The sequence below is a fragment of the Hippichthys cyanospilos genome, chromosome 7 (genome assembly GCF_059441005.1).
Source record: "Hippichthys cyanospilos isolate Australia breed blue-spotted pipefish chromosome 7, RoL_Hcya_1.0, whole genome shotgun sequence".
Lineage (NCBI taxonomy): Eukaryota > Metazoa > Chordata > Actinopteri > Syngnathiformes > Syngnathidae > Hippichthys > Hippichthys cyanospilos.
In genome coordinates, this window is record NC_142375.1 from 1,202,458 (window position 1) to 1,222,500 (window position 20,043).

Below are 20,043 nucleotides of genomic sequence, written 5' to 3' on the forward strand. Positions count from 1 at the left end.
GCAGGGAGTGGAGTGGAGCACCAATAATCGTCTCAGCTGTCCTCACAATGCGTTGTAGAGCCTTCCTGTTATAGTCAGTGCAGCTCCCACCCCACACGGTGATGCAGCTGGTGAGGATGCTTTCGATGGTTCCTCTGTAAAATGTGGCCATGATGGGTGGCGCGGCACTTGCCCGCTTCAGTTTGCGCAGAAAGTAGAGACGCCGCTGTGCTTTCTTGGCCAGAGATGCGGTGTTGGTGGTCCAGGAGAGGACATCGCTGATATGCACCCCCAGGAACTTGGTGCTGCTCACCCTCTCCACTGCAGCACCATGAATGGTCAGTGGAGGGTGTTGGGTGTGGCCTCTCTGGAAGCTGACGACCATCTCTTTGGTTTTGCTGATGTTTAGCAGGAGGTTGTTGTCTTTGCACTATCTGGTCAGAATCTCCACTTCTTTCCTGTAGTGGGTCTCGTCGCCGTTGGAGATTGGGCCCACCAGTGTTGTGTCATCAGCAAACTTCACGAGGTAGTTGAAGCTGTGGGTTGCTATGCAGTTGTGTGTCAATAGGGTGAAGCGGAGGGGGCTGAGCACACAGCCTTGTGGGGCCCCCGTGCTCAGGGTGATCCCACCTGAGATGTTGTTGCCAACACGCACCACCTGAGGCCTCTGGCTGAGGAAATCCAGCAGCCAGTTGCAGAGTGAGGTGCTGAGGCCCAGTTTGTCCAGTTTGCAGGTGAGTCGTTGTGGTATTATAGTGTTGAACGCTGAGCTGAAGTCTATGAACAGCATTCTCACATATGAGTCTCTCTTGTCCAGGTGGATGAGTACCGGGTGGAGGGCAGAGCAGATTGCGTCATCTGTGGATCGCGATCTGATACGGGTCCAGGCTGGGGGGCAAGATAGATTTTATGTGTGACAGGACTAGTCGTTCAAAGCACTTCATGATGATGGGTGTCAGTGCCACCGGACGATAGTTGTTGAAGCAGGATGGGGAGGATGTCTTTGGCACAGGTATTATGGTGGCAGCTTTGAAGCCTGATGGTACAAGGGCTTGCCACAGGGAGGTGTTAAAGATGTCTGTAAAAACATATTTCAGCTCCTCTGCACAGTCTTTCAGCACCCTGCCATGGATGTTGTCTGGACCTGCTGCTTTCCAGGTGTTGATGGCGTAGAGCACATGTGTCAAACTCACGGCCCGCGGGCCAGATCCGGCCCACTATATAATCATATCCGGCCCGAAAGATCAATTTACCTTATCGTTATTAATGGCCCGTCTATATGACGCGCTAATAACGCACTATTGCACAGAACAGTTCCCACAATGCAACGCTTTGGCTGCCTTGCCGCGCACCTCCCTGGGTCAAAGTATTACAAGATATTACGAAGATAGCAGTTAGCCAAAGATACCCCTCACGATGCCGAAAAGAAAAGTTGATTCTGAAAACAGAGCCTTTAATAACCGATGGGAGGCTGAGTATATGTTTACTGACATTGCCGGTAAACCCGTGTGCCTCATTTGTGGAGCAAATGTTGCTGTAATCAAAGAATTCAATTTAAGACGGCACTTCGAGAGAAAACATAAAGATAACCTGAGAGACCTGGATGTAGAGCAGAAGAGACAGAAAGCAGAAGAGTTAAAGAAGAATCTGATATTCCAGCAGACGTTTTTTACCCGTGCAAAATCACAAAGTGAAGCTGCTGTGAAAGCAAGTTTTATCGTGTTAGAGGAGATTGCTAAATCGGCTCGGCCGTTTTCAGAGGGAGAATTTCTGAAGAGCTGCATGATCAAGGTGTTCGACGTCTTATGTCCAGACAAAAAGTAGATGCTGGTAAATATAAGCCTGAATAGAAATACAGTTACTGATCGTATTTCTGAGATGGCCACTGATTTAAGAGCACAGTTGAGTGAAAGAAGCAAAGACTTTATTACCTACTCTCTTGCTGTGGATGAAAGTACTGACATGACTGATACTGCACAACTGGCCATCTTCATCCGTGGAGTGAACTTCAATTTGTGCGTAACAGAGGAAGTAATGGACATTATATCAATGCGTGGGACAACGACTGGAAAAGACATTTTTGAAAAAGTATGTCAAAGTGTAACCAACATGAAAATGCCCTGGGACAAACTTATTGGACTTACAACTGCTGGAGCACCGGCTATCTGCAGTGAAAAAAGTGGACTAGTGGGAAGGATGCAAGTGTAGATGCAGCAGGAGAACTGTACTGGTGAGTTAACAGCATATCACTGCATCATACACCAGGAGGCACTATGTGGCAAAGTCCTAAAGATGGATCATGTAATGAGCACTGTAACGCAAACCGTAAACTTTATCCGAGCTAAAGGGTTAAATCACCGACAGTTTCGGTCCCTTATGCAGGAGACAGATTCAGAGTTTTCCGACATTCCTTATCATACAGAGGTGCGCTGGCTAAGTCGGGGGAAAGTTCTCAACAGAGTTTTTGAGCTCAGCAACGAAATCTGTCAGTTCATGGACAGTAAAGGAAAAGACTCCACCGTTTTGAGGGATGAAAAATGGAAGAACGAGTTGGCGTTTCTAGCTGACATAACAGCTCATCTTAACGCCTTAAATCTGCAGCTCCAGGGACGTGACCGCATGATTACTGACATGAATGACGCGGTGAAGGCATTTCAAGTGAAGCTGCTTTTATGGGAGACACAAGTGCAACAGTGTAACTTGTCTCACTTTCCCTGTTGCCAAGTAATGTTGAACCAAGTTAGCACTACTGTGTTCCCCAAAACGCACTTTGCCGACAAACTGAGCACGCTACGTGCTGAGTTCGCACGGCGCTTTAGTGACTTTGAAGCACAAAAAAAGAGTTTTGACTTGCTTCGCAACCCATTTGCTGTCGATGTTGAAACTGCACCTGCGCAGATTCAGATGGAACTGCTTGAGCTACAATTTAATGGGACACTGAAGGCAAAGTACGACACTGCAGGGCCCGCACAGTTTATTCAATTCATCCCCGCAACAATGGCCCAGCTCCGTCTTCATGAGGCTCGAATCTTGTACATGTTTGGGAGTACATATCTGTGTGAGAAGCTCTTCTCAGTGATGAAGATTAACAAAACAGCACACAGAAGTCGTCTCACTGATGAGCACCTGCAGTCCATCTTGAGAATCTACACAACATAGGACATAGGACAACATAGGACACCAAACATAAACGAACTTGTTGCCAAAAAAAGATGCCAGGTGTCCGGCTGCGATCAGAGCATATGATCAGAAGAAAGTCATAAGAGCAATGTAAACTGAATAATTTATATTGTTATTGCTGAAAAGCACATAGTTTATGTATATTTCCAGGTTATGTTGCATGTTCGTATTTCTAATGTATATTTTAGATCGGAGATATCTTTTTAAGGAGAGCAAAATCTTTTGTGATGTTTAAGTTTATTTTTTTTATATACATTGACATAGGAACAAAGAGATTTGAATGTTTTTTTTTTATTATTAAATTGTTTAAGGTAATGTTATTATATTGTTAAGTTGTTTAAGTTAAATTCTAAGTTTTATAATTTAACAAGATATTTTTATGGAGAGCAAAATATTACATATATGTTATTTAAGGTTTATTATTATTATTATTATTTTAGTTTGTTTCAGAATAAGATTCCTGTATGTTTTTATTCATATTCATGTCCCAAAAACATTTAGGGTGTTCAATAAATGTTTATCCTGTTCGGCCCGCGACTTTAAGTGTTTTTCGAATTTTGGCCCCTCGTGCAATTGAGTTTGACACCCCTGGCGTAGAGTGTCCTCCTCACGCTGGCAGCAGACAGGCACAGAAGCTGGTTGTGCGAAGGTGGTGGTGTTTCCTGTGGACGGGTGGTGTTCTGTTCCTCAAAGCGTGCAAAGAAACTGTTTAGGTTGTTGAGCAGAGTGACGTCGCTCTCACAGCTTTGTGGTGCAGGTTTGTAGTCTGTGATAGCCTGAATGCCCTGCCATAGGCTATGTGCATTCTTGCTGTCCTTGAAGTGAGAAGTTATCTTGTTTGTGTATTCTTGTTTGGCTTTCCTGATGCCACGGAACAGGTTGGCTCTGGCTGTTCTCAGGGCTGATTTATCCCCAGCTTTGAAGGCCTTGTCTCTGGCCCTCAACAGCCTGTGGACGTCTCCTGTTAGCCATGGCTTCTGGTTGGCCCGTGTGGTGATCCTCTTGATGTGGGTCACATCGTCCAAGCATTTGGTGATGTAGGAGGTCATTGTGTCTGTGTACTCCTCAATATCTGTGATGCTGTTGTAGGTGGCTGCTTCCTTAAAAATGTCCCAGTCTCTTGACTCAAAGCAGTCCTGTAGGGCTGAGGTCGCCCCCTGTGGCCACAGCCTTACTTCTTTCAGTGCAGGTTTGATGACTTTCACTCTTGGTCTCTATGCAGGCATTAGCATAATAGTGAGTTGGTCAGAGGCACCAATGTGGGGGAGGAAGGTGGCTTTGTACGCTCCTTTGTGCTGAGTGTAAACACAGTCCAAAATGTTATGTCCTCTTGTTGCAAAGCGGATTTGGTGATGAAACATGGGGAGAACAGTTTTGAGATCAGCATGGTTGAAATCCCCAGCGAGGATGATGGAGCTGTCTGGTTGTGCTGTTTGTTGTTCACTGATAGCCTGGTACAGTTCGTTCAGCGCAGCACTTCCGTTGCTGTTGTTAGTTGGGGGGATATAGGTAGCGACCAGCAGGATCGAACTTATCTCCCTTGGCAAGCAGAAGGGGCGACACGCCACGATCATGAATTCCGCCAGAGATGAGCAGTGTTTGTATACTACAGTTGCATCCCTGCACCACGCTTCGCGGATGTAAACACACACGCCGCCACCGTGTGACTTCCCCCCCTCTGCGAGAGCCCTGTCGGATCTGTAGCATGTTAGCTGCTCTAGTTGTATAGCGGAGTCCGGAATGTTACTATTTAGCCATGTTTCAGTGAAAACTAACACCCAACAGTCACTCACTTTTCGGTTTGCTAATCTCATAAGTCGACTATCGTCCATTTTGTTGTCCAGTGAACGAACGTTCGCCAAAAGGATAGATGGTATGGCCGGGCGAGTTGACCTCTAGCCTAGCTCGGATACCTCCGCGCTTGCCCCGCTTCCTCATCCTGGCGCACCACTTCCGGTGCCTCCTTTCCGTGGGAGGTGTAGCAGGCGAGTCCAATGTATTAGCAGGCCGGCGTAGCAGCCCCAGTTCCCTTAGCGAGTTCTCCAGTTCCGTGTTTAAAACTTGGTAAATCTTGCTTCTCCGGATTTGTAAGAAGACCCGTCGACTGTACACGTATTGTGGCATAAACTGACCGGAAAAACTTTCAGACAAACACTTGTTTGATGAACAAAACAACGCATTGTCGGAAGAGCGAGTGGCCGCTCCGTCTACACTCGCCGCCATCTTGGGAAAAAAATGAATAAATCATGCAGTTTATAAGCCAATTGTCCTAAACAGAGATCTCTGGATCATTCCCGTGTCACAGTGAGAATGATGCCGGTTGTCTTCCGGTCCCATCTTTTGTATTCGCCGATCCACCAAAAGGGGTGGTCCCATGTCCAGGTCAGCATGTTGTTTGTGGTCCGCTGCTGCCCCCTTTTGGGTAGAGGGTTTGAATGTAGCCACCTCAGCACCTTGGCGAATACTCTTGGAGATACATTGGAGGTCCCCACAGTCCGAGACCTGTGGCCAAGGCCAAGCAGTGCTGTAAGCCGTGCAGTTTTAAACCACAGGGAAACGCCAGGGCCGGCGCTCATTAGTGGCTATGGGCGCCGGCCTTGACTGCAGGCTGTTGTTCATCACGGACTCCTTGTCTGGTCAGCGGCTGCTGGTGGACTCAGGCGCTCAACGCAGCATACTACCAGCTTGGCCCATGGACACCATGGCCAACAGACGCGGCCCCGGCACACCAATGGCACACTTATTCATACCTCCGGCACCAGGCAGGTGAAGGTGTGTTTTGGCGGGCGCCATTACAGCTGGGATTTTGTCATGTCTGCTGTGTCCACACTGATCCTGGGCGCGGATTTTCTCTGCGGTTTCAGCCTGCTGGCCGACCTGAAGAACTGTCGCCTTATTGATGGCAAGCTTGCGATTGCCAGGGAGGAGTTTTCTACCATGGAACGCCTCGGCATTGTGCGCCACTCGAACAGTCCATGGGCTTCCCCTCTGCATATGGTTACGAAGGCCGACGGTGGGTGGCGTCCATGCGGAGATTTCCGCCGCCCAAATAACGCCAAAACCCCCGACCGGTACCCAGCTCCGCACATCCAGGACTTCTCCGCTCACCTGGTAGGGGCTGTCGTCTTCTCCAAGATGGACCTGGTGCGTGGTTACCATCAAGTACCGGTCCACCCACAGGATGTGCCGAAGATGGCGGTCATCATGCCCTTTGGACTTTTTGACTTCTTATGCATTCCGTTTGGCCTCAAAGGGGCGGTGCAGACGTTTCAGCGCCTACTGGACTCCGTGCTGAGGGACATGCCATTTATGTTTGTTTATTTAGACAACATTCTTGTGGCCAGCACGTCCGAGGAAGAGCACATGACACACCTCCAGCAGCTGTTCGTGCGACTTACCGAGCACGGTCTCATCATCAACCCGGCCAAGCACCAGTTCGGCCAATCGTCCAACACCTTCCTCGGGCACCACGTCACTCCAGAGGGTGTGATTCCACTTCCTGCCAGGTTCGATGCTGTCACCAGTTTGCCCCGGCCGCGCACCATGCAGTCCCTGCAGGAGTTTCTTGGCATGGTGAACTTCTACAACCATATTTTAAAGCCCCGTCCCCCTCATACTGTATATGTTAGCTGATCTTCACAAAGTTTTGCCCAGTTGTGGCCCCAAATTTGAAGTAGATTGGGTCAGCCATTTAAGAGACAGTAAGAGGAATTTGTACCTGCCAACATCCAAAAATGGTCCAAAAAGGCACATAAAAAAAATCATAACTCTGGTTCTATACATCCTAGCATATGGCGCTCTGTGACTTATTTGTATATTTTGAGATCCTACATATGCCTAAAAAATTTCATAGCTCTAGCAACCTAGGTTAAATGGGCCGGAACCCAGTAGAATTGTTCGACTCTAGGTGACGCTAAAAATCATATTTTTAGATTTTATGTATGAAAACACCAAAACATTAACATTAACAGGCCCTAATAATAGAATGAACTTTGACGTAGCCGCCATCATCATCTTCATATCGCATCCACTGATCATCCTCTGATCTTTTTTCCCTCTTGGGGACCCAATTAACTCGGCGCAATAACTTAAATCTCATCTCATCTTTTTTTCCCTCTGGGTGACCCCAAACACGACACCGTACTTTTGAATCGCTGTTGATGCTCATTTTTAAAAAAGAAAATGATTATGTTACACGGAATAACTTCATGCTCAAAGACAAATGTCATTTACGTCCCATCAAGTGCCCCTCCTCATCCAATCAGTCGTGATTCCACCATCCCCTCCCGCCATCACCACTTCCGGTTTGTTTTAAAAAGTACTGCTTTTTGAAATGTTGGGTGTGTTCCGACCTTTGTAAAAAGTTATTTGTTTTTCTTTTTTTTGCGTTTTGTCTTTTAAAATGTGTTTTACCTTTTTCGTTTTGTTTTGTCTTTCGAAATATGTCTTTCTTTTTTTGTTGTTTTTCGTCTTTTGTAATAGTGTAACTGCTGGATGGGAGAGAGATGTCGGAGAGTGATGACGTCCAAGGAGGCGTCGAGAGAGAGACAGTTTTTCATCCTTGTTGGGGGGTTTGAAAACTGAGGGTCGTTGTTCCGCTCTCGAAAGAATCTTGTTCTGCGTTTTCTTCTCGGTGCACGGAGAGCTATGGGACACCTCACTTACGCTCACACTACAATAGTGTATTTCTTTTTTTTTTTTTTATTTGCTTCGATATTTGTTTTGTTTTTTTATTTGCACTTCAGGGCCACCGGAGAAAAAGCCCTCCATTGCAGGAGCGGCCAACAGCGGCCAGAAGCGGTGCATAAAAAAAAAAATCATTAAAAAAATACTAATTTCCAAAACATTATTTCAAGTGCAGCCCACGCGGCCCAGTAACAATTACTCCACGGACCGGTGGCTGGAGACCAATGTCCTACGACACTATAAGATTTAGACTGTTTTTCATTACAGACAGCCGGGGGTGCTGCATTGCTGAATTTACCATTGTTCGTAGCTATAACAAACATGGCTGCCTTCAGAGACTTGCCACATAATTTAATAACTATAGACGTACGAGTTTATTTAAAACATGCTGTTGATCGTTAAGAACACATTTATTTTCAAATTTTTGAAATTTACAATCATTTAATTTATTCCTTTTTCATGAAAAAAAGTCTAAATCTTACACAGTGCCCCTTTAAAAAATAACACCAAAACTGAAAATATAACACCCAAAAATAGAAAGAAATAACACTATTAGTGTTCCCTCCGTGAGCCGTCACCTTAATGTGGTGGAGGGGTTTGCGTGTTTGAGTGATCCTAGGAGCTAAGTTGTCGGGGGGCTTTATGCCCCTGGTGGGGTGACCCATGTCAAACAGGTCCTAGGTGAGGTTCCAGACTAAACACAGCTCACAGACCCCATATGATGAAAAAAAAAAAAAAAGGGTTTACGTTTCCCTCGCCCGGACGCGGGTCACCGGGGCCCCCCTCTGGAGCCAGGCCTGGAGGTGGGGCTCGTTGGTGAGCATCTGGTGGCCGGGCTTGCACCCATGGGCTGAAGTCACTGAGGTGGTCAAAAAAACCCTTAGTGGAATGGCCCCGGGGGTGGATGAGATCCGTCCGGAGTTCCTGGAGGCTCTGGATGCTGTCTTGGCTGACACACCTCTGCAACATCGCGTGGACATTAGGGACAGTGCCCCCTGGATTGGCAGACTGGGATGGTGGTCTCCCTGATAAGGTCTATTCAGGGGTTCTGTAGAGGAGCCCCCATCAGGAAGTCGAGTCTCAGATTCAGGAGGAGCAGTGTGATTTTCATCCTGGCCGTGGAACAGTGGACCAGCTCTACACCCCCGGCAGGGTCCTCGAGGGTGCATGGGAGTTCGCCCAACCAGTCTACATGTGCTTTGTGGACTTGGAGAGGGCGTTCAACCGTGTCCCTCAGGGATCTCTAAGGGGGGTGCTTCGGGAGTATGGGGTACCGTGCGCCCTGATACGGGCTGTTCGGTCCCTGTACGACCGATGTCAGAGCTTGGTCCGCATTTCCGGCAGTAAGTCGAATTTCCAGTGGGGATTGGACACCGCCAAGGCTGCCCTTTATCACCAATTCTGTTCATTACCTGAATGGACAGAATTTCTAGGTGCAGCCAAAGCGTTGAAGGGGTCCGGTTTGGTAGCCATAGCATTGCATCTTTGCGTTTTGCGGATGATTTGGTGCTGCTTCTTCAGGCCGTGACCACCAACTCTTTCTGTAGTGGTTCTCAGCCGAGTGTGAAGCGGCTAGAACGAAGATCAGCACCTCCAAATCTGAGACTATGGTCCTCAGTCGAAAAATGGCAGAATGCCCTCTCCGGTTTGGGGATGAGGACCTGCCCCAAGTGAAGGAGTTCAAGTATCTTGGGTTCTTGTTCATGAGTGAGGGTAGGATGGAACGTGAGATCAACAGACGGATCGGTGGGGCGTCTGCTGTCATGCGGACTCTGCACCGGACTGTCGTGGTGAAGAAAGAGCTGAGCCAAATGGCGAAGCTCTCTGTTTACCACTGGATCTACATTCCTGTCCTCACCTATGGCCACGAGCTGTGGGTCGTGAACGAAAGAATAAGATCCTGGGTACAAGCGACCGAACTGAGTTTCATCTGCAGGGTGTTCGGGCTCTCCCTCAGCGATAGGGTGGGAAGCTCGGTCATCCGGGAGGGGCTCAGTGTCGAGCCGCTGCTCCTTCGGGTTGAGAGGAGCCAGCTGGAGCAGGTGGTTTGGGCATCTGGTTAGGATGCTCCCCGGACTCCTCCCCGGTGAGGTGTTTCGGGCATGTCCCACTGGAAGGAGGCCCCGGGGACGACCCAGGTCATGCTGGAGGGACTATATCTTTCGGCTGGCCTGGGAGCGCCTGGGTATTCTTCCGGAAGAGCTGGATGAAGTGGCCAGGGAGAGGAAAGTCTGGGCTTCCTTGCTCAAGCTGCTGCCCCCACGACCCAACCCAGGAATACAGCGGTAGATGGATGGATGAGTGTTAAAATCAAAACCAAAAATAAAACTTACAATGTGAGTAATTTACACTGGAAAGTGAACTGAAAACACACTTTGAAGTGTTATTAACACCAAACCACCCAAAAAATGGAAGAAAAAAACACTTTTAGTTTTAAAGTTAAAACAAAAACTTAACAGTAATAATTTGAGAAATTAACATTGAAAAATGAAACGAAATAGCACTTTGAAATGGAAATGGTTCACCTTTTGGTGTCTAATGATGACATTGTGGGTGTTAAATATTAACTCTAGTTAAAATTTTACACTTTCAAGTGTAACTTTAACTCAGACTCCGTGAAAACTATATAAACTCAAAAAAGTGTTAAATTTAACATTATGGGAGTTAAAATTTCACTTAAGTTTTTAAGTGTGCCATTCTTTGAAATCACAGTACAGATCAGATTTGTTCTTAAAAAGAAAATAAATAGAGGCAGAAATTGCTGGTAAAAAAATCTGGAAATAAACTAATTTTAAGAGTAAAAAAAATAAAAATGAAAGACAACATTACTGTCACTACTGAATGTTACAATGGACAGCAAAGTTATGTTGTTGTTTTTTTTTTTATTCAAAACGATGATGGTCATTTTCATTCTTATTAGCATGAAGAACTGAAGTGACTAAGCTTTTTTTTTTAATTGCATTTACTGTTGGAATATGTGTTAATAGCTCCCATAGCCTCTGAAATGCCATCTACTATTTCTCAGGGAATTTGTTTATTTTAGACCGATTTCGATTATATTTTTAAATGAATTTGTGCACTTCTCATGTTGGATCTCGCCACATCGAGGAAAGAAAAAGAAAAGAAAATGTAATTTATAAATATTGATGTAGTAATCCGTGACAGCAAATAATCGCGTGAAGAAGAAGAAGAAGAAGAAGAAGAAGAGGAGGAGGAGGAAGAAGAAGAAGAAGAAGAAGAAGAAGAAGAAGAAGAAGAAGAAGAAGAAGAAGAAGAAGAAGAAGAAGAAGAAGAAGAAGAAGAAGAAGAAGAAGAAGAAGAAGAAAAAAAAAAGAAAAAAACAACGTACCACTGCCCATGCGGTTAAGGTAGAAACTGTTGTCTTAACTAAATCTTTTTGTCCTTTTTTAATGCGTAAAGATTTTCAGCGGAAAATCGTTTAGGTTTCATTTTACGTTAGAGGAGCCGCGTATGCTATGACCCACTTTATTTTATCAGCTAAGACAAGTAATTATTTACACTGTACTTTTGTTGAATTACGAATTAGAAAATGATTGGGTAAATCTTAGGTCAGATCTTTAGACCCATTCCTCTCTGGTACCCAACTAAAGGTAAAAACAAAAATAGAATGCAGACGCTAAAAAGTGCTTAGTTTTTACAGTCATTAATATACGCTCCTGTTATAAAAACATCTTTGAGCACAATATTTTATCCTTTTTTGTTACCCGGCATTATTTTTTATTATTATTATTCTGTAGTGATAACTGAGAAGTCTGAAGTTCCTAAACATTCAGCCAATCATTTCGAACAAGGAGTCATCATGTCACCACCAGGTGGCCAAGAGTAAAATCCCAGGCATCTACAAACGTGGACAAAATTGTTGGTACCCCTCAGTTGAAGAAGGAAAAACACACAATTCTCACTGAAATCACTTGAAACTTACAAAAGTAACAATAAATAAAAAATTATGGAAAATTAAATAATCAAAATCAGCCATCACTTTTGAATTGCTGATTAACATAATTATTTAAAAAAACAAACTAATGAAACAGGCCTGGACAAAAATGATGTTACCCATAACTTAATATTTTGTTGCACAACCTTTTGAGGCAATCACTGCAATTAAGCGATTTCTGTATTTGTCAATGAACGTTCTGCAGCTGTCAACAGGTATTTTGGCCCACTCCTCATGAGTAAACTGCTCCAGTTGTCTCAGGTTTGATGGGTGTCTTCTCCAAATGGCATGTTTCAGCTCCTTCCACAGATGTTCAATGGGATTCAGATCGGGCAGAACATTTCTCTCCAGAATGCCTTGATAGTCTACAGATTTAATTTTACCTTGCACACATTCAAGACACCCTGTGCCAGATGCAGCAAAGCAGCCCCAAAACATTACTGAGCCTCCTCCATGTTTCACCGTAGGGACAGTGTTCTTTTCTTCGTATGCTTGGGTTTTGAGTCTATGAACATAGAGTTGATGTGCCTTACTAAAAAGCTCCAGTTTGGTCTCATCTGTCCAAAGGGCATTCTCCTAGAAGCTTTGTGGCTTGTCAACATGCATTTTTGCAAATTCCAGTCTCACTTTTTTAGGATTTTTTTTTCAGCAGTGGTGATCTCCTTGGTCGTCTCCCCGAAGAAAAGAACACTGTCCCTACAGTGAAACATGGAGGAGGCTCAGTAATGTTTTGGGGCTGCTTTGCTGCATCTGGCACAGGGTGTTTTGAATGTGTGCAAGGTAAAATTAAATCTGTAGACTATCAAGGCATTCTGGAGAGAAATGTGCTGCCTAGTGTCAGAAAGCTTGGTCTCAGTCGCAGGTCTTGGGTCTTCCAACAGGACAACGATCCAAAACACACAGCCAAAAACACCCAAGACTGGCTGAGAGAAAAGCGTTGGACTATTCTAAAGTGGCCTTCCATGAGCCCGGATCTGAATCCCATTGAACATCTGTGGAAGGAGCTGAAACATGCCATTTGGAGAAGACACCCATCAAACCTGAGACAACTGGAGCAATTTGCTCATGAGGAGTGGGCCAAAATACCTGTTGACAGCTGCAGAACGCTCATTGACAAATACAGAAATCACTTAATTGCAGTGATTGCCTCAAAAGGTTGTGCAACAAAATATTAAGTTATGGGTACCATCATTTTTGTCCAGGCCTGTTTCATTAGTTTGCTCAGATTCAGAATTACTGCCAGATTCTCTAAAACAATATATGTTATATTGTATTTTTCTCCGTCACGTGGGTCTTTCCCAACTGTGCTCCAGATCCACCAACGGGTGAAGCCCTCTAGTGATCAAAATGAAGACTATCTTGACACAGTCGTATTTGTTGGAATACCATTTTATTTTTGTGGTATATAGCTGATGTCAGAGTAAGCTCTTTCCCCGAAATAATACCCTGCTATCATGTTTTTTTTTTCTAATTATAGTCTCCTCCCTCTCAATACTTGTACACGTTATTATTGTATTTTGAAATGACTTGTCCCCCTGGCAACAGTCTGCCAAAGGTCTGATCAATCCCAATCAAATATAACAGCTGCATAATTTATATCTAGTTTCAAAGAGTAGTGGTTGTAGTAGAGTCCGATTGGCAAAAAAATTTAATAAATTATTTGAATAAATTAAGTTTGAAAATAAAATTTTGACTGCAAATTGATTAAAATTTGTGTAAATCAAATGTTTGGTTCGAAGTAGCAGTGCTCATTTTACCTCTGAAAAGTGTTGGGTCCCCAGGACTCGCAATACTATAAAACTATGGGCCCCAACAGAAATGTTTGGAGCCCCGAAAATTGCGCCGTAAAAAGGACAAAATTTAAGGTTCAAACTGCATTTACAAGATGTGGGCAAAAATCAACAACCGATATTAACAAAATGTCACAGTAAAATTTGAAAATATAATAGAATGAACTTACATGTGGCCTCCGCTATCATTTTCTTCATAGATTTGATATAATAGTCAATTTTGGAAGAAAAGTCCGCTCAGCCTCATAATGTCAACATTTGTTCCTCTTCTTGATCAGAAGTGTTTCGTTTTGGCTCATTGTTGCCTGATTGTGTATTACTTGACTTGTCACTGATACTAACAAAAGTTGATGTTGTTCCGGGCCTAAAGATAGCACGGGAGACTTTTTTTTTATACAACCAGATGTTGCAGACGAAATCTCATGACAAAGGGTTTTCTCAGTTGACGTCAGTTCTCCAATGTAGCAGCACGCAAAGGCGACAGGTTAATGTTCAAGGATTGCTGATCTTATTTTATTTTGCCTTGGGCGAGAATTGTTCGTAAGTACACAAGTTGTCAAAATGATGACACTGTTTATCTGTTTTGTTTATTGTTAGAGATTTTGGAAATACGTTTATTTTTTCGTTGTGCAATTTGTTTGTTAGCTCGAGAGGTTCTATGTATCATTAGCTGATTAACGGTTTCATTTTTTTAGTTTTACGGCGACCTAAAGAGGGTAATGGTCAATGGCCATTGTTCAAATAAAGCAGACCAAAAGGAAAGACAGTCTGGTTGTTTGAAACGTCATTATCCAGCCATCGAGCTGGCGAAAAACCTGACGCTTCAGAGTGAGGAGGGTATAAAGATCTTGTATAAAAGTTAGTTTTTGAAATATAGTATGCAGTATAAATGATTGTTATTATAATACTATGAGTGTATATATTATTTATGTGCAGTGTGTGCAATGTTCACTAAATTAATTTTTAATTTAAACAATGGGAGACAGAATGCTGTTAAAGAGAGGATGTTGCAGTTGGTAGACGATTTAAAAAAAAAAAAATATATATATATATATATATATATATATATATATATATACAAAAAAAAAATCATATACAGTGGGCCCCGGTGTTACGAACTTAATCCGTTCAGCGGCTACGCTCGTAACTCGAACTGCTCGTATGACAGGCAATCCAAACCTATGTTAATTCGTGAATGCGTGCAACGCGTGCAAAAACCTTAGGTAAAAACATCACGACTTTATACACATATTAAAAATGAGTAACATAACCTACTGGACAGTTAAATTAAATAACATAAATATACAAAGGAAAAATGACATTTACCTTTGGGGAGACATGACTTGAGCTGGGTGGAGGCGGAGGGGAGCAGAGACCAACCCGCAGAATTTATTGATTTGTTTTCTTAAACGGGAACTTTTCTCAAACTAGAACTTATCACCAGCGATTTCCTTCACTTTAATCCATAATAGAAGAAGCCTCTCCATTTTGTTGTCGAGCGAGGTCCGTCCCCCGGCAAGGAAAGTCTTGCCCTTAGAAGATTGCCGAGCGGTTACAGCCATACTCACGAGCAAGGTTAACTATGCATGCGCCTCCTTCGTATTTTTTCATTATCTCCTGCTTGGTTTCTATTGTCATCATCCTCTTACTTCTTCCTGTACCGCCACTTGCAATTTTAGAAGCCATGTCTAACAGATAAAGTTTGCAAAGTCTTCACAACATTCCTTCCTTCCGTTTTTAACTGATTTTCTCTCCTTCCTTCTGTCCCGACCAGCTGTGCCATCAAGCTAGATGAAGGCGTTCGACCAATAGCATATCGGCATCTCCGTGACTGACACCGTGACTGAAACAGTGACTGTGACATTGTAAGAGCAATAGTATATTAGCGTCACCGTAACATGCGTGAGCGGATGATTTCGTTGATGTAGCAAAGCGAAATCAATTGTACGTACACATTGACTGGCAATACCTGGTGAAATCATAGTTAAAACCATCACGAATTTACGCACATATCAAAAATTAGTATCATAATCTACTGTACAGTTAAATTAATTAACATGGATATACAAAGGATAAATGACATTTTCCTCCGTCCCCCGGCAAGGAAAGTCTTGCCCTTAGAAGATTGCCGAGCGGTTCCGTCCATACTCACGAGCAAGGTTAACAACATTCCTTCCTTCCGTTTTTCATTCATTTTCTCTCCTTCCTTCCATCCCGACCAGCTGTGCCATCAAGCTAGATGAAGGCGTTCGGCCAATAGCATATCGGCATTTCTGTGAATGACGTGACGCCGGCCAATAGCATCTCTGTGAGTGAGACCGAGACTGTGACCTTAATCGATCAATAGCATATCGGCATCTCCGTGACTGACTCCGTGACTGACACCGTGACTGAGACAGTGACTGTGACATTGTAAGAGCAATAGCGTTCAACGTTGCCGTGACAAGCATCAGCTACTGATTTTGATGGCGTAGCAAAGCGAAAATATATGAATGATCACAAATGGCAGGCATGTCGGATTGTTCGTAAGACGAAAGGTTTGTGCGTAAGTGGGGGATAAAAAAACTCTGTGGTCCACGTTCGTAAGTCGAAATGTTCGTAAAAGAGGGTGCTCGTAAACCGGAGGCCGACTGTACCATCATTTTGTATAAATATCTGATGTTATGACCTGAGGCTTATAGTCAGGTGCGGCTTATCCGTGGCAAAATATTTTGGGGGGGGGGGCAATTTTTGCTGCTGCGGCTTTTATACCGGTGTGGTTTATGTGTGGTCTGGAAAATATGGTACTTTATTTTTATATATTTTAGGGCATATAGCCATTTTTCTAGATAATATAATATAGTCATAGTACAAACGCACAACAATATTTTGAAAGATGACTGAATTGAAATTAACTACCATCAAGTGATAGTAGATTATTTAAATCAATTGTTCAACTACTATGTGTATACATTTTCGATGAGAATCTATTACATCCTTAATAACCTTGTTCTGTGTCAGTCTCACATTGGTGCCAGGTCGTTTTCGAAAGCCAACAACCTCTCAAACAGCCGACTTTTGTTTATTTGGACCGGGGGGAAAATTCACTTGGTTTGCCATCTTGACCCACACTTTAGCTCGATTGACCGCTCGCGTCTTACCTCGAACGCTATCTGATCTAATAGTCCGTGAAAGTAGCATCAAAGTAGCAATTGGCCAAGGTAGCCAAAGAGTGTGAGTCACAGCAAGAGGATAATAAACAAGCTAACATGAGAAACATTTAACTATTCAGCAACGTCACTACAAAAAAAGTTGCGTCCAAGGGGCGCATGTTGAATTGAAATTATGCGCCCCATGGCATAAATCATGCATCAGGAACGCAGGGACACAGGCAAAAGAGGCTTTTTTATTTCATTGGTTTGTAATCGTGCAGCCCTAATACCTACTGGGGTGTACCTTTAGCATCCTCTTTCACGCCCATCCTTAACGTCCGAATGCTGTCTCCAGTCACGTCTGCCTTTCCTCTACATAAGCGGCATGTTTGCAGGAAATCCTCCTAGTCATTCAGTCGGAGCACTCATCAGAGTCACACAACATTTACAGGTTTTGTATATGCGCCATTATAAGGTGCTCCCTCCATTTTACTGAAAATGTAAGACTTTTAAATCTTTTAAGTCTGGCTTAAGATCATGAAAATATGGTACTACTGTCGCAACGTCTACTGTACCCCCAGGGAATACACATCTCAAAGCAATGTCCTATTTACCTTTTGTCCCACTCACCATTGTGAAGTTTCAGTGGAGGCTTTCCAAAGCACACTAGCACAAACACTCCTAACACAAGTAATTAGAGAAAGATCATGAAAGGGTTTTTATTCTATTAAGATTTACTCCCTGCTGGCCGGATAGCTTGTGAAGAATTGTGTACTCTCCCTAGCTCAGGGATGAAACTAAGATCACTGATAAAATGGTCCTATTGTTCCTCCCCAGATTATTATTAGGGCCCGAGCAGCGACCGCTGCAAGGTCCCTATTGTTCCTGTCCAGATTATTAGGGCCCGAGCAGCTACCGCTGCGAGAGCCCTCTTGTTTTTCTCCGGATTATTAGGGCCTGAGCAGCTACCGCTGCAAGAGCCCTCTTGTTTTTCTCCGGATTATTATTAGGGCCCGAGCAGCTACCGCTGCGAGAGCCCTCGTTTTTCTCCGAATTATTAGGGCCCGAGCAGCTACCGCTGCGAGAGCCCTCTTGTTTTTCTCCGGATTATTATTATTAGGGCCCGAGCAGCTACCGCTGCGAGAGCCCTCTTGTTTTTCTCCGGATTATTATTATTAGGGCCCGAGCAGCTACCGCTGCGACAGCCCTGTTGTTTTTCTCCGGATTATTATTATTAGGGCCCGAGCAGCTACCGCTGCGAAAGCCCTCTTGTTTTTCTCCAGATTATTAGGGCCCGAGCAGCTACCGCTGTGAGAGCCCTCTTGTTTTTCTCCGGATTATTATTATTATTATTATTATTATTAGGGCCCGAGCAGCTACCGCTGCGAGAGCCCTCTTGTTTTTCTCCGGATTATTATTATTATTATTTACTGTGCAGCGCTTTTCCATTTTTGAGGGCCTAAACATGCACGAAAAGTCACCAAAATTTGCACATCCCGGCCCGTTTGACCTAGAGCTACAAAAATTTGTAGCCTTATGTAGGACCTCGAGCCCTACAAAAAAGTCAGCGCGAGCCACATGCTCAGATGTACAGAAAGAGAGTTATGAATTTTTGAATGTGCACTTTTGGCCCGTTTTTGCTATACGTCCTATACGTTCATTTTCATTCCGAAGCTTTATCAGACCAGTAAAAGCTGCTGTAATTTGACCCAGATGATCTGATCTTCTCACAATTTCACACATTGGATAAAAACCTATTCTTAAAGACATCGACAAACATATATTCCAGTTTAAAGCTAGAGCCACCTAGTGGCTGCAAAAAATGTCATTCGTCGAAAGATTACAGTCAATCTTGTTTGGTTTGACCTACAGTTATGAATTTTTTTAGGCATATGAAGGATCGTAAGACCTACAAAAAAGTCAATAGAAGTGATGGGCTAGGATGTACAGAAAAATTATGAATTTTTATAATGTGCTATTTTGCCCTGTACTTTGACATTAGCTGGTCTCAAACTAGTGCCTTTTTCTCTTAAACGGTTCACCCCATGACACTTCAACTTTGGTATGGATCATTATCCGACTAACGGGCACACATAGTTCAAATATCATGAATATCTCGACATATAAGCGTGGAGCTTCAAATTACGTTTTAATATTTCCTTCGCCAAGAGTGACAAAAACCTTAATAACTCACGTAAAACAGCTTCAAACCATCTGAAACTTTGCAGGGACTTTAAAAGTCATGCCCTAATACAGCTATGTGGTAAAATTCCAAATCATGTACAGCGCCACTTAGTGGCAGACAAAAGTGTCATTTTTTACACTTTTATGTACTGTGTAATGCCTGTTTGACTAAATGAACCCCTAAATGGTCAGAAAAGCTTTGAGACATAGGAACATGAAGGTTCTTAATTTCTTTGACATTTCAATAGAGGGCGTGGCCTCTATGCCAACTCAAAGTCCGATGTCTCGCCAAAACGGTAAAAGTTGCTGTAATTGGACCTACATGATCTGATATTTTCATAAACGTCATATATGGGATGGGAGTCCAATGTGAAACACACTTACAAGCCTATTTTTTATCGTAGTAAGAGTGCCACCTAGTGGCAGCAAAAATATAGCAAATCCTCAACGTTTTTAAGTGTTCTGCTGAGCCCCTTGAAGTGATATCCCTAAAATGTTTTCTGAAAAGCCATTGGCCATGCCTAATGCCCTCCACAAAATCGTACGTTTCGACAATGGGGGTGGCCTATATGGCATTGAAAGTCACACAACTGTAACAATAAAAGCTGCAATAACTCAACCCATATTATCCCACCTTCTCTAAATTTTACAAATTTGACAAGAATTCTACACTGAATTCGTCTAAAACTAATTTTTCATCGTTCATACGCTTTGTTCATACCCCGACCTAAAACTTTCATCTATTGTGCTCAGTCTGTTTGAGTAAAACAAGTGAAGATTGGTCAGAACATCATTAAGACATGGAATATTAGGGTTTTACAATTTTACGATTTTTCAATAATGGGCGTGGTCTGCACGCCACCTCAAAGTCAGATGACTCGCCAAAACGAAAAAAGTTGCTGTAATTGGCCCCAAAATGGCCTTATAAGTGGAAAATAGCCTCTCACTCCCGGCCGGTTTGCCTTAGAGCTACAAAAATTTGTAGCCTCATGTAGGACCTCGAGCCCTACAAAAAAGTCAGCGCGAGCCATATGCTCAGATGTACAAAATAGCCTTATGAGTGGAAAATAGCCTCTCACTCCCGGCCCGTTTGCCCTAGAGCTACAAAAATTTGTAGCCTTATGTAGGCATCAAGCCC

The 20,043-nt window shown here is 43.6% G+C and overlaps 1 protein-coding gene across 3 annotated transcripts in view; it reads left to right on the plus strand.

The window, feature by feature from the left end:
• The first annotated feature begins 11,169 nt into the window (after positions 1 to 11,169).
• The window catches only part of naf1 (nuclear assembly factor 1 homolog (S. cerevisiae)), a 38,246-nt gene continuing 29,372 nt past the window's right edge, over positions 11,170 to 20,043 (plus strand). The window contains exon 1 of one of the 3 annotated variants that reach the window (XM_088418593.1): positions 11,170 to 11,213. The gene's annotated coding sequence lies outside the window, so the exon portion shown is untranslated. The other 2 variants (XM_088418594.1, XM_088418595.1) reach the window with 2 other exon arrangements.